The 13257-nt window shown below is 37.5% G+C and overlaps 1 pseudogene; it reads right to left on the bottom strand.

Moving 5' to 3' along the window:
* Positions 1 to 10878: 10878 nt before the first annotated feature.
* The window catches only part of LOC103260782, a 2783-nt pseudogene continuing 404 nt past the window's right edge, over positions 10879 to 13257 (bottom strand).

Below are 13257 nucleotides of genomic sequence, written 5' to 3'. Positions count from 1 at the left end.
CTGCCTCTCTTTTCAGTTATACTTCTCTGAGCTGCCCGTAGCCTTTAGCACATCTTTCTTTTCTTTTATATAATGTTAAAACTGAATATAGTCAATTGTAAAATTCACTTTGACTTGCAGCTCTGCTCTGCTCAAGCTCATATGACACTGATTTCTCATGTGAGTTCAATGGGAAGACATTAGGCTAAATATCCTCTCAACAAAAGGGTTTGAGCATGAAGTACTTAAGATTTTACTTACTAGTAACAGCGAGTTTTTAGACTTGGAAGACTTGTTTTTATATACTTTCTTTAGACTGAAATGAGCATTTCCTACTACTAGCTTGTATCTTTCTCTTTCTCCTTGAACCTCTTGTCTTTTTTTGCTTTAGAGCTACTGTGGTGACACTATTCAGGGCATTAATATTTCTAAGTTAATCTCCACTGTGAATCATACCTTTTACACTTTTGAAGTATCTTCTTGTCCTCATAATTTTTTGACCTTGAAAAGTTTGACTCTCTATTTAATAGCGTATCTTAGGATCATTCTCATTCTCTCTCTCTCTCTCTCCCCCCCCCCATCCCTCTCTCCCCTTTGGTTTTGTTTGAGTTTTAGTTCCAAGTCTACTCCCACCTCTTCTTTTATGGCCAACTTTTTCAGTTTCATTTTCATTTTTCTTTTATATACTGTTGCTTTTGTTTTGTAATCAAACAACAATTCTTCTTAAATTGTTGAGTTTAATCATTTGCAGTTATTGATATGACAAATAAACTTGATATTGGTTCTCTTCTATTATATTGATACATTTTATGGTTCTATAAACACTTAAAAGGATTTTACTATGAGATCTTTTTGCATTTTTCTGGTTTTGATATGTGTGTGTATGCATGTGTGTGTTGTGCAGTACTTCTCATAAGTTTTATATTTCTATGGTTTCATTCTAGGGGCCATTACACTTAAAATTCCCCACAAAATGCTTGGTTACAGATTGTTTTGTTCTATGGCAACATTTCTTTCTTTTTCTTTTTTTATGTGTTACTCATCTGTTAACACGTTTTATTGACCTTTTCTCTTTCATGTTATTTTTTGTTATTGCATCCTTGCATTGGCACCCTGCCTGTTCCCTTTATTAATTTTGTTCACCTTTGAATAAATTGAGCTTTTCTGGACGACCTATTTGAAAGTTTTCTGTGGGATATTGGACCAGAACAGAATTCTCTTCATATTGTTTTTCTTTTCTTCTGCATTAGAAATTATGACTTACTTGTAGCTATACCTCGTTTGGTTTTCAAAACAAAACTGTGCTCTCTAGAGTTTGTTTTGGGAGTTCAGCTCAACCTGTTTCTCACAGTTGTGGTGGCAAAAAAGAGGTATGTTTCTTGCCTTGTGTGTATGTCCCACATTTCTGGGATTGTTATGTTTGCTTGTGTTCTCTGAGTTCTCCTGCTTTCTGCATTGTTCTGGTCCTATCTCAGGAATTTTTTTTGTTTGTTTCCAGCTCCAACCAGGAGAAGGGAGGACACATGTTGATTCATAGGCTATCCTCATACTGGGATGTTGGGTAGGGGAAAGGGAAGCCTCTGGAAGTTTAAAAATTTTGACTATTAGTTATGTGTGTGTGTGAGTGTGCGTGCCCTTTATTTTGCAAATAGTTTCTCCCATACTGGACTTTTCTTTTGCAGGAGAGATTAAAGTTTTTATGTAATCTGATTTATCTATTTTTCTCCCCTTTATTGTTCCTTTGCTTCATGTCTTATTTAAGAAAAGTTCCTACCTCTCCTGAAGGTTATACACAGTTCTATTTTTTTCTATGCAACTAGAGTTTTGTTATTCACATTGATTCCTTTAGTGCATTGAGAATTGATGTGTGTTATTAATGTGACGCAGAGATCTAAATTTGCTTTAAAAAAAAATTTATAGCCAATTGTTCCAACACAGCATGGGCAAATTGAATAGCATATCCTTTCCCACTGGTTTGAAATGCCACCTTTTAATATTTTCAGCTCTAAATAACTGCGATTGTTTCTGAATACTTTGTTTTGTTTCACTGATCTATTTATCATTCCTAGAACCTTTACTCACACTGTTTAATTTCCTACAGTGCTGTATTATGTCAAGCAAGTATTAGTTCCTTCCTGTTTTTCAAAATTGCTCTGCTATTCGTGTTACATTTATCTTCCACATGACTTTTAGGATCAGCTTGTCAAGTTCCGTAAAGTTCTATAAAAATTAAGATATTTATTGAACTGTCACGGATAGATAAATTCAGAAAAATTATAAGCAGTATTGGCAGGAAGTCACCTCATATAGAAATGTATTTCTTTCTCTTCTCAGCTTGTCCTTCAGAAAAGTTTCAGGATGCTTATCTGAATATTGCACTTTTCTTTTTTTGAGAGAGTTGTTCAAAAGTGCTTAATAGTTTTTGTTTTTTTTTAAGTTATGGCTCTTGTGAATGTAGTTTTTGTGATATTGTTCATTGGACTGTTCCAGGTCTCCAGGGAAGCAATTTTTTTTTTCTTTGTTCATCTTATGTTCTGCTCCTCACTTGTGTTGCTCTTCACAGCTGGAATTTTTCCCTGCCAGTTCTCTACAGTTTCCTCATTCTTCAAGGGCTCGTTTAAATGCTAGCTGCCATCATAAATGTCTTTCTTGAATACTCCTTTCCTTAACGATTTCCCTTTTCTCTGAAAACAGACTTGCAGTTTATTTGCACAAGTAAGGTGTTTATGCTATCTTTACTGTTTCATCAGTGTCTGGTTTTCTCCTCAGATTATAAACTGCTTAAGGACTATGGCCAAGTTCCATAATTATTCCTTTTTGCACAAATAATTTAATTATGAGATTGCAATTTTCAGTAAACATTTGGTCTTATAACTATTCTTATATCCATAGACTGAAATTATTTTAGCATACAAATTATCATAGTAGTTGATTCTAATAATTCTAAAAGGCTTTATAAAGAACATATGCTACCTGGGCTTGGTGGCTCAGCCTGTAATCCTGCACTTTGGGAAGCTGAGGTGAGTGGATTGCCTGAGCCCATGGGGCCTGGGCAACTGGGCAAGAACTCATCTCTACAGTAAATAAAAAAACTAGCCAGGTGTGGTAGCACATGCCTGTTAGTTCCAGCTACTTGGAAGGCTGAGGCGGAAGGATCGCTGGAGCCCAGCAGGTTGAGGCTGCGGTGGCCGGGAGTGTGCCACTGCACTCCAATCTGGGCAACAGAGTGAGACTCCAAATCAAAAAAAAAAAAAAAAAAAAAAAAAAAAAGAACATATGCTTTTCAAAATAGTCTGCTTTTCTAGTTCTTTTGCTAAACCAATCGATGATAACAACTAAAATAATCATTCTTCTGCTTAGACTGTTGTTTTTCTGGAGAGAATTTGAAATGAGAGCAAAAAATCTGAGAAGGCAGTCTTCTAATCATACATTCTGACCCACAAAAAATGAACAAGAGTCATGGGTTGGAAGGTGTTCAATTCTGTATGTGTGTAGTTTCATTGGTCCTGGGTACAATATACCCTGGAGCATTTGTCATCATAAGCAGAGGAGGTTTATGAGTCTGAGACCCAGGGGGTCAGAAATGGTGTGCTCCTGCATTGCTTATTACTGTTATTTACATTCACACTGGAACTGGATTGGTTTCTTGTTTCTTTTCATTTAATAATGTTTACATCGTGGAAATAAGCTGGCAATAAAATTTCGTGGCCATTTTTAATCCAACCGTTGAATTCTGCTTCCCCTGGAAATAGAAGTGTTGCTTGGTTGATTTTGCAGCCTTCTTTTCTCATGCCTCTCCCCCACCCCGTTTCTCAACCCATTTTCCAATCAGGTTCTAGATGCCAATCTGTTACCTGCATCACCTGCACAGCTGGCTGATTCGAGGAACCTGGATATTTGTATGTGCCCAGCTTTATATTACACTTGGGGGATTAATTACCAAGTACAAGCCTATAAAGAATCTGGAAGAATATTAAACGCTTTGATGCAGGCTTAGTGGAAGAGAAGTTTGAATCAGCTTCTAGTCATTAAAATGGTGGGGCTAGAAATCACACTTTATATGAGAGTGCAAGTGACTTTAAGATAAGGTTTCTCTATTTTCTTGTGTAGGGATCATGAATATCTCATTCTGGTTCAGATTATGGGTATAAGGCTTGTATAATTAAATCCTTTGAATTAGGATTTATGTGTATGTGTAAATGTATAATCTTAAACATAATCCATTTCCCAATTTTTATAGTTTGGAAGCATTTTTCTCAGTGTGAGCATGAACTAATAGCAAAACTCCTAGGGGGTGGGTACACTAAGGGCGAGGTGAAGAGTCAGTGGGGGCATCTGGCACATTCTTCCCAGAGGTCTTGAAAGATAGAGAAGGTTGTTATTCATCTGGAAAGAGAAAAAGGAAATAAATATCCCTGAAATATATCCTCCAACCCTATGTTAATAGTTAGAAAACCCTTCCTTCACTTAGGTAATCTCCACAGATATGCCCTCAAAACAACTCCAAAGCAGCTGCTGGAGTTTGTGGGTAATTGAAATATTTTGTATAATATTTTCATTTTAGACTCTGACTCCGGTGTAAGTTCAATGCCCTGACTTGACAAGCACATAGAAGTTTGGGCTTGAAATTTGCATATTCTTGAATGTTCACGCTGGGCCCTGTGGCTGAGATTTATAAATATTTCTTTTCAGCTAGACAGCCAGAAGTATACACCCCTGGAAGTATAGCTTTGGGGAAAAATATTCCTACATGACGCACGATAAGAAGACCTAACAATTGTCATTAGCAGCCACCACAAACAGAGAACTTTACATTTCAGTCAGGTGAAACAAACCAAAACAAATAAGTGAATGGAGCACACAGGGTAATTATTAATTCTTTTATATCAGAAGTCCTGGCAGAACCCTGGTATTGAACTGCACGCTGCTTTGCTCTGAGATGCTTCCTCTTAATTGCCCTGATTTATTTATTTTTCAAGACTGGTTTAACCTCATTGCTCTGCTGTTTATTCTATGATACCCCTGCCTGAGGCTATTGTAGCACCCTTCTCAACTGTACAAGGGGCAATCCCCCCCCAAAACCTGGAATTTATTTATAAAAAAATTGTGTTTTTATTCTTACATGTTTAAACTTCAGTCACCTGCAAAGTACTCTTCGTTTGATGCAATACACCTATCAAGACCCTTTCTCCATTGCTTAAAACAGTTTTTTGAACTTGTCAATTCTGATGACTTTTCGTGCTTCTGCTGTTTTTTGCTTCACATCAGCAAAATGTTTCCCTTTGAGAACTTTTTGCATCCGGGGAAACAAAAAATTTGCTCAGGACAAGATCGGGCGAATAGGGAGGGTGGGTCATGGGGGGCATGCAGTTTTTGGTCAAAAACTGCTGAACACTCAGTGCAGTGTGGGCAAGTGCACTTGTAAATCACCCATCATGAAATCAACTCGTTGAAAGGTTCTCCCAAAAAAAAAAGTTCACTGAAGTTCAAGGAATTCTCTTACAACAATGCTAGCTGGTACCCTGATGCCAATGGGTTCTTAACTTAGTAGGGGAAGTCTATACTACAAGGGACCTGTCCCCCCCAAAAAATAATTCCAGTTTTTATACCCCACCCCCCCCTGCATGTGTAACTATGTAGATTTAGGTGGAGAAATAGTCCTTTCTCACAAGTGGTGGAATAACTGAGGTGGGGTATGGAGGAACAAATCTTTCTGGTTCTAAATCAGAAACTGAACATCTGAGTGTCCTCAAGCAGGAGTGAAAACACCATGGCTAAGTCCTCACAGCAGTGACACCCTGTGGGAGTTCCTGTTCAGTTCATAGAAGCCTGAGGAAAGGCTGGCCAAGCCCCTGAGGGGAAGAAGCACTCCAGAAGCAGCCAGCATTGTCCATAGTCAGATAGGAAAGGTTGCAGGCACGAAATGGCTTTCCTCCTGTTCTTTAAACCAATTCCAAACTTTGATCTAGGCTCTGCTTTCAGAGACTTTGTTAGTAGCCCAAAGGAAAGTCCTATATTTGGCTAGAATAAAAATGAAGCTTCCTGGTAAGGATGTAGTGTTCTGTGTTTTCATTAAACCCCTGGTGATCTGCACCCTTTCAGCTTAGCTTTATGACTACTATTTCTGGAAATCAGAACCATTTCAATAGGGTTCTAAGTTGTCAGGAAGGTTGCACTACTTTCATCTTTCTGAACCACTTCTCTAGGTGGGAGCTGGTAGAAACCTGAGGAGAAACCCATTCTTTCCCTATTAAATATCAAATACTCCTACTGTCTTGCACTAAATTCAACACATAAAAGTGACAGGTGGTGCTCTGGTACTCAGTGAAGTAAATGATGGATTCTAAAGTTTTGGAAGTGTCCCCTCTGAACTAGTCTGTGAGCATCTCATACATACCATGTCTTATTGACCTATGTACTACCCAATGTCTACCATTGAATAAACACTCAAATTTATCAACACATAAGTCTTCAGGGCAAATGATTATTTTTTGTTAGTTTCAAAGCTCCTCTAATAAATGTGATCTTAACTGAAAATGTATAGCAAATATTTAGAAGTTTAAGCCTACATCTCTACTACTAGCAAAACAGAGCATAAAGTGGACATTTTAGCCTTCATATGATATCTAAATGCTAATTTCTATCAGAGTTTTCAAAAGCCAAATGTGACCACCCAAATGAGAACAAGCAGGGATTATGTATTTGGAGCTATTTCTGATGAGGGTGTCAGCCACCGTCACTTGCATTTGACAGATACTGAAAGGCAGGCAGAGGAGTGAAAGGCTTTATTTTTATTTTCATTTTTTAGAGACAGGGCCTTAATCTTGTTACTCAGGCTGGAGTGCCGTGATGTGATCATAGCTCACAGCGGTCTCAAAATCCTGGACTCAAGTGATCTTTCCACCTCAGTCTCCTGAGTTGCTAGGACTATAGACATGCATCACCACACCCAGTTAATTTAAAAAGTCTTTTTTTTTGTACAGATGGGGCTTTCTATGTTGCCCAGGCTGGTCTTGAATTCCTGGTTTCAAGCAATCTTCCCATCTTGGCCTTCTAAAGTGCTGGGATTACAGCATGAGCCACAGCATGTGTCCCATAAAAGGCTTCACATTGGGGATAAAGGGAAGACTCCAGGAACACCCTGACTAGAGTCTGATGGCATGGGAAGGCTGGAGGCAGGGCATCCTATGTGATTGGTAACAGGCATATATTTGACTTCCTCTACTTTTTTCCTAAATTGGATATGGGGGCAAAAATTAGGGAAGCAGTAAATTATTCATGAAGGCCAATTGTTACAGGGGTTATTATTTGGCTTCCTAGACTGGTTGTTGGAGATAGTAGTCTGACTTCCTACAAATCTGACTTGTAGAGAGTGGGTTGGCCCCAAGGGCTGGCTCCTGCAGGTTGTGGGCCAGAATTCTACATTTATATATGATCTGACCACTGTTCATTTCTATATTCAGTTTCCCATAGATTTGAGGGTGGTGCGGTAGCAATACTCACAGTGAAAACATTCAAACACACATGGAAAATCCTTTACATTGTAGGAGAAAACTTAGTCAAAGGTTCTTTATACCTAGAAAAGACTTTCTTTGTGCTTACAGTACTCTGTGGCACTCCTGACATGAAGTGGTTCTGACCTTAATTTTTTAGGAGCTATCTAGGCTATAATTAGAGATGTTCAACTGAGAGAGAATTTTCCAAAGTGACAGTGAAGGAGTCCAATTTATTTAGCTTTGCAATTAGAACAAAAGTGATTCCTGAGGACAACAGGGATGATAAATCATCCTGGGGCAAAATGTAGAGAGATGCAAAGAGGGAGGATAAAAACATCCTGGAAGAGAAAGCCAGGAGAAATGCAGGTGCCAAGAGGCTACTGCAAAATGAATGGATGCCTTAAAGGTCAGGTGTGCTATCAGCCCTTGCACAAAGTGGAATTAAAAAAGACCAGTCGAAAATTACCACAGCACAAGAAATAATTACAAGGAAAGGCAGTGATGAGATTAAAAAACTGAGCAACAAGAAAATAGCTGGAAGTCTGAGGCAAATCATAAAGCAGATATTTCATCAAGGAAAATGCTAAAATGATAGCATTCTTCATAGAAAAGACAGGTTTTGATTCTGGTAGTTCGACTAAGGATTGAGTGCTTCTCATTATGAAATAGATGAGTTTTTTTTTCTTCTTCTGGTGAGCGTGTTTAAAGAGTAAAGTGACTACAGGTTCAATAATAAACTGGCACCAAAATAATAAAAGGAGCATACAGAAAACAAACCTGTGGCTTATGGTACTTTTGATTTTGATCCATAAGACTTCAACATAATCAATATCTTCTATCGTCATTTTGAGACTCTTAGTAGCTATGGTCAAATTTTTGGATGAAAAAAATTAGGTTGATGATAGTATATTTTTAAACCCAGATGATTTTATTTAAATACTGACTTACTTTCAAAGGGAATGCATTTATTTTTAATAAGGCAGGCTATGAATAAATAACAAAATACAATATCCATTTCACTAAAAAATTTCTTCTCTCTCCAAATATATCCAGGAGAGCTGGGCAAAAAAAAAGAGAGCTCGGATATTAAAATAATTTATTCATTATAAATGCTGCAATTTTTATTAAAAGAATTTGGAAAACACTGGCAAATAGAGGATAAGTATTAATAATTCTATCATTCAATAAGATCTTATTTAAAAGGTCGTATTTTAAATTTCCTTCCAGTATTTTTTTTCTGAAGTACAATTTGTTTTTATAAACACAGTTGTTAAATTTTCTTTCCTTCACCAGGTAACTATTATTTTAAAATAACACAATTCACTTGCATTTCATACCTGAAAGGACAAATTGGCTACCTTCACTTTGCCATGTATTCTTTTTTGGTTGTTTTATAAGAAGAGTTCCTTTTTAGTTCAACCTGATTTTGTTAGTAAAATATCTTGGAACTTTCACAAAGACATTCCTGTACTTATATTTCTTAACTTCAGCTTTTACTTTTTAAAAATTTGAGGAGCTGGAATTGTGTTCCTTAATTTTGGGTGGTTTAAAGTTATACAGAAAAGTTTTATTTTTATCCTTTAGGTTTTTTCTTTTCTTTTTTTTCTCACATGCATCCTTTTCTCTTTTTAGAACTTTTTATTATGTAAAATTTTAGCACACATGAATGTAGAGAATAATAGGCTAAGTCCCTGTGTGTGGTCCTCCACTTTTGCCATGAGACCTACTCTCTAATTCGAGTTTAAATCATGTGGCAACTTCTGTGGAAAATAGGCATTTCTGGGGAAATATTTTACATTCAATAACAGGATCATTCATATAATAAGAAACAGCAATTATGATGAAGTATTTTGCTCTAAATCTTGATTCAGGAGCTACTATGGAAGAGGAAATCAACTTATCCACATTTTTAGGTTTCTCAATTCGGTTAATTCAGTCAGTTTTGGTAATTTTAGGTGATGATATCTAACAAGACTATTGTGATTTGGTGTTGTTTTAGTCAAGAGTTTGCTAGAGAAATAGCACCAATAGGGTATAGATATAGATAGATAGCTGGACAAGAGGAGATTTATTGTGGAAATTGGCTCATGTGATTAGGGAGGATGAGAAGTTTGATGATCTGCTGTTTGCAAGCTGGAGAGCCAGGAAAGTCAGTGAGGTAATTAGTCCTAGTCTGAAGTTCTGAGAACCAGGAGTTCCAATGTCCAAGGGCAGAAGAAGATGAATGTCCCAGCTCAGGGGAAAAGTGAATTATTCCTTCCTCTGCCTTATTGTTCTAATCAGGCCCTCCATGGATTGGATGATGCCAACTCATATTGGTGAGGGGAGATCTTCTTTACTTAGTCTACTGATTCAATTGCTAATCTCTTCCAGAAACACCCTTATAGACACACAAAGAAATAATGTTTCACCAGCTATCTGGACATCTCTAGTCATACTGACACATAAAATCAACCATGGTAGGTATTTTATCAGAAGACACAGCCTGTTATCCCGCGCCTTTGGGAGGCCGAGGTGAGTGGATTGCCTGAGCCCGCAGGTTCAAGACCCACCTGGGCAACTTGACGAGACCTCATCTCTACAATAAATCAAAAATTAGCCAGGCATGGTAGCGTGCACCTGTAGTTCCAGCTACTTGGAAGGCTGAGGCAGAAGGATTGCCGAAGCACAGCAGGTCGAGACTGCAGTGGCCGGGAACGACAGAGTGAGACTCCAACTCAAAAAAAGAAAAAAAAAAAGAGCTCGCCCCATACAGTCCTCTTTTTAAGTTTTTAATTTTGATTTTTCTGTTATTGAATTCTCAGTTTTGATTCTTTCTTGGTTTATTTAGAGGTGGCTTGTCAGTATTTTGTGAAAGCAATGGTTCTTAAATATAGTACATGTTGTCCTATTGTTCTGTGGCATTTAGTAGAGGAGAAACCATACAAATAGAAAAACACATTTTCCTCTGTAGGTAACCTCTTTTATTTATTTATTTTTGCCTATGCTGTGGACTTAAAAAAAATTCTTGCCATTAAAATCATCGTAGTCCATCTGCTTTGTTTGAACTGACTTGTTCTGAAATATGGTGATCCTCTAAGAATATTCTAGTTCTTGGAAAGGCTCTGGATTATGTGGCCTTCACATCATCACACTAACTATCACACTATCTATGTACTCATGTTTTCTTCTGCACCACAGAGATCTTCTTCTAACTCCCTTCCCCAAATATAATCATGGTTGCCAATTCTTGAGCACTTGCTATGTGTGCCAGAAACATTGTTTTCCACACATTATGGGCTCATTTTATGTTCACTGTCTGTGTTCAGATTCATTTTTTCTATAGTGACAGCATAGCTGTATACTACTTCTTCCTTTTTTTGGGAGGGGGGAGACTGGACAGGTGTGTCTTTATTGGTAGAGGCTACTTGAGTGGGATGAAGCGGGAGGAGTGGGTGGCACCAATGCCAGGTCGGCCGTGCTTCACAGGCTTGCAGGTGATGGATTACTCGCCCAGGTAATGCTTGATCATCTCCAACTTTATCTCCACCTGGTTGAAGGTTGTGCCGTTGTACACGCCCACCATGCTGCCCACCATCTCGGGCAGAATGATCATATCACGCAGGTGTGTCTTCACCACTTCGGGCTTCTCTATGGGGGTGGGTGCCTTCTTCCTGGCCTTGTGCAGCGGCTTAAACAATGAGTGCTGCAGGCCTGGGTTCAGCTGCCGCCCCTGCCACATGTTGTACAGCTGCATCAGCTGCTCATAGGACTTGTTCAGCAGCTGGTCCAGGTCCACACTGCGGTAGGTGAACTTGCAAGGTCCTCTTCTTTTACAGGTAACATAAAATTTACCACCTTAACCATTTCTTAAGTGTACAGTTCAGTGGCGTTAAGTATGTTCACATTTTGTATAACCATCACCACCATCCACCTCCAGAACTCTTTTTATTTTGTAGAACAGATGCTCTGTATACGTTAAACACTAACTCTTACCCATACACCCCTACCCCAGTCTTTGGCATCATATACAAGTGGTCATGGTACGGGCAAAGTTTGGGCCTCCCTTTGGTCCCCACTTTGCCTGGTTTGAGATCAGCTACCCTTATTGATGTTGTGTACCCCCCAGCCCCACCCTCCCCAGCAGTATCTCACTACTGCCAATCCCTTTCTTAGAGTATTATGGTGAATGTTCAGTTTGAGCTTATGAGTGAGAACGTGTTACCCCCCCTACTTTCTATCTCTGATTTTGGCAACTCTAAGTTGCTTATATAAATGAAATCATACAATATTTTTCTTGGGAATGGATTATTTTATGTAAGATAATGTCTTCAAGGTTCATCCTATTGCAGCATATGTCAGAATTTTCTTTCCTTTTAAGGCTGAGTAATATTCCATTGTATGTGTATACCAAACCTGGCTTGTCCATTAATCCATTGATATGTAGTTGCTTACACAGTTTAACTATTGCAAATAATATTGCTGTGAATGTTGGTGTGCAGATATCTCTTTGAGACCCTGCTTCCAATTCTTTTGTGTATATGTATAGATGTGAGATGCTGGGTCATATGGTCACTCTATTTTTAATGTTTTTGAGAATCTACTATAGTGTCTTCCATAGTGGCTGTACCATTTTATATTTCTGTCAATAGTGCACAAAGATTCTAATTACTCTGTATCCTTGCCAAAACTTACTTTTTCTTTTCTTTTTTGAAATAGTAAACTATCCTAATTTGTGTCAGGTGATATCTCATTATAGTTTTTATTTGCATTTCTCTAATTATTAATGATGTTGAGCATCTTTTCATGTGTGCAATTGGCCATTTGTATGTTTTCTTTGGAAAAATGTCTTTTCAGGTCCTTTTCCCATTTTTAAATCAGGTTGGTTTTGGTTGTTAAGTTATGAAATCTTCCTATATATTCTGGATATTATTCACTTATCAGACATAATTTGTAAATATTTTCTCCCATTTTGTGAAGTTGCCTTTTTGCTTTATTGATGATGTCTTTTGACATAAAAATTTTTTTAATTTTCATGAAGTCTAATTGTCTATTTCTTCTTTTGTGGTCTGTGCCTTTGGTGTCATGTCCAAGAAATCAGTACTAAATCCCAGTGCCAAATTTAATGTTACTTTCTATTTTAAAATGTATTTGCATTTCTCCCTTATTTTATCAGTCTTCTACCCTGTTGGCTTTTCATTTTTTTCAATACAGCCTATTGTTCAATTTTCCTCTGATTACTCTTTATTCCTGTTTTACAGAGAAGGTAATTACTTGAGTCTTCTTTTCTTTTTTATTGTGATAAAATAAACATAACATAAAGTTTACCATTTTATTCATTTAAAAATACTAAGTGAAATAAGCCAGTCACACACACACACAAAATACAATTATGGTATGCTTCTACTTATATGGAGTACATAGAATAGTCAAATTCATAGAGACAGGAAATTAGATGGTGGTTGCCAAGGGGCTGAGGGAGGAAAGAATGGGGACTTATTGTTTTATGGGTGCAGAGTTTCAGTTGCAAAAGATGGAAAATTTCTGCTGATGGATGGTGACAACAAAATATAAATGTTTCTAATCTTTAGTCTTTTAAGAAAATGCTAGCCATTTATAGACATTTTTTCATGCTATTTTTAGGCCTGTGTTCAAAGTCCTTAACATTCTCTTTCCACATTTTGCAAATTTTTTTTGTGATCTGTACCATAGTATTCTTCTCCTTTCACCTTTTCATTTCCTTATTCTTTTTTTTTTTTTTTTTTTGAGTTGGAGTCTCACTCTGTCGCCCAGACTGGAGTGC

Source organism: Carlito syrichta, unplaced genomic scaffold, assembly GCF_000164805.1.
Source record: "Carlito syrichta isolate Samal-C Ts95f unplaced genomic scaffold, Tarsius_syrichta-2.0.1 Scaffold303339, whole genome shotgun sequence".
NCBI lineage: Eukaryota > Metazoa > Chordata > Mammalia > Primates > Tarsiidae > Carlito > Carlito syrichta.
This window is presented reverse-complemented; position numbering and strand designations above follow the sequence as displayed.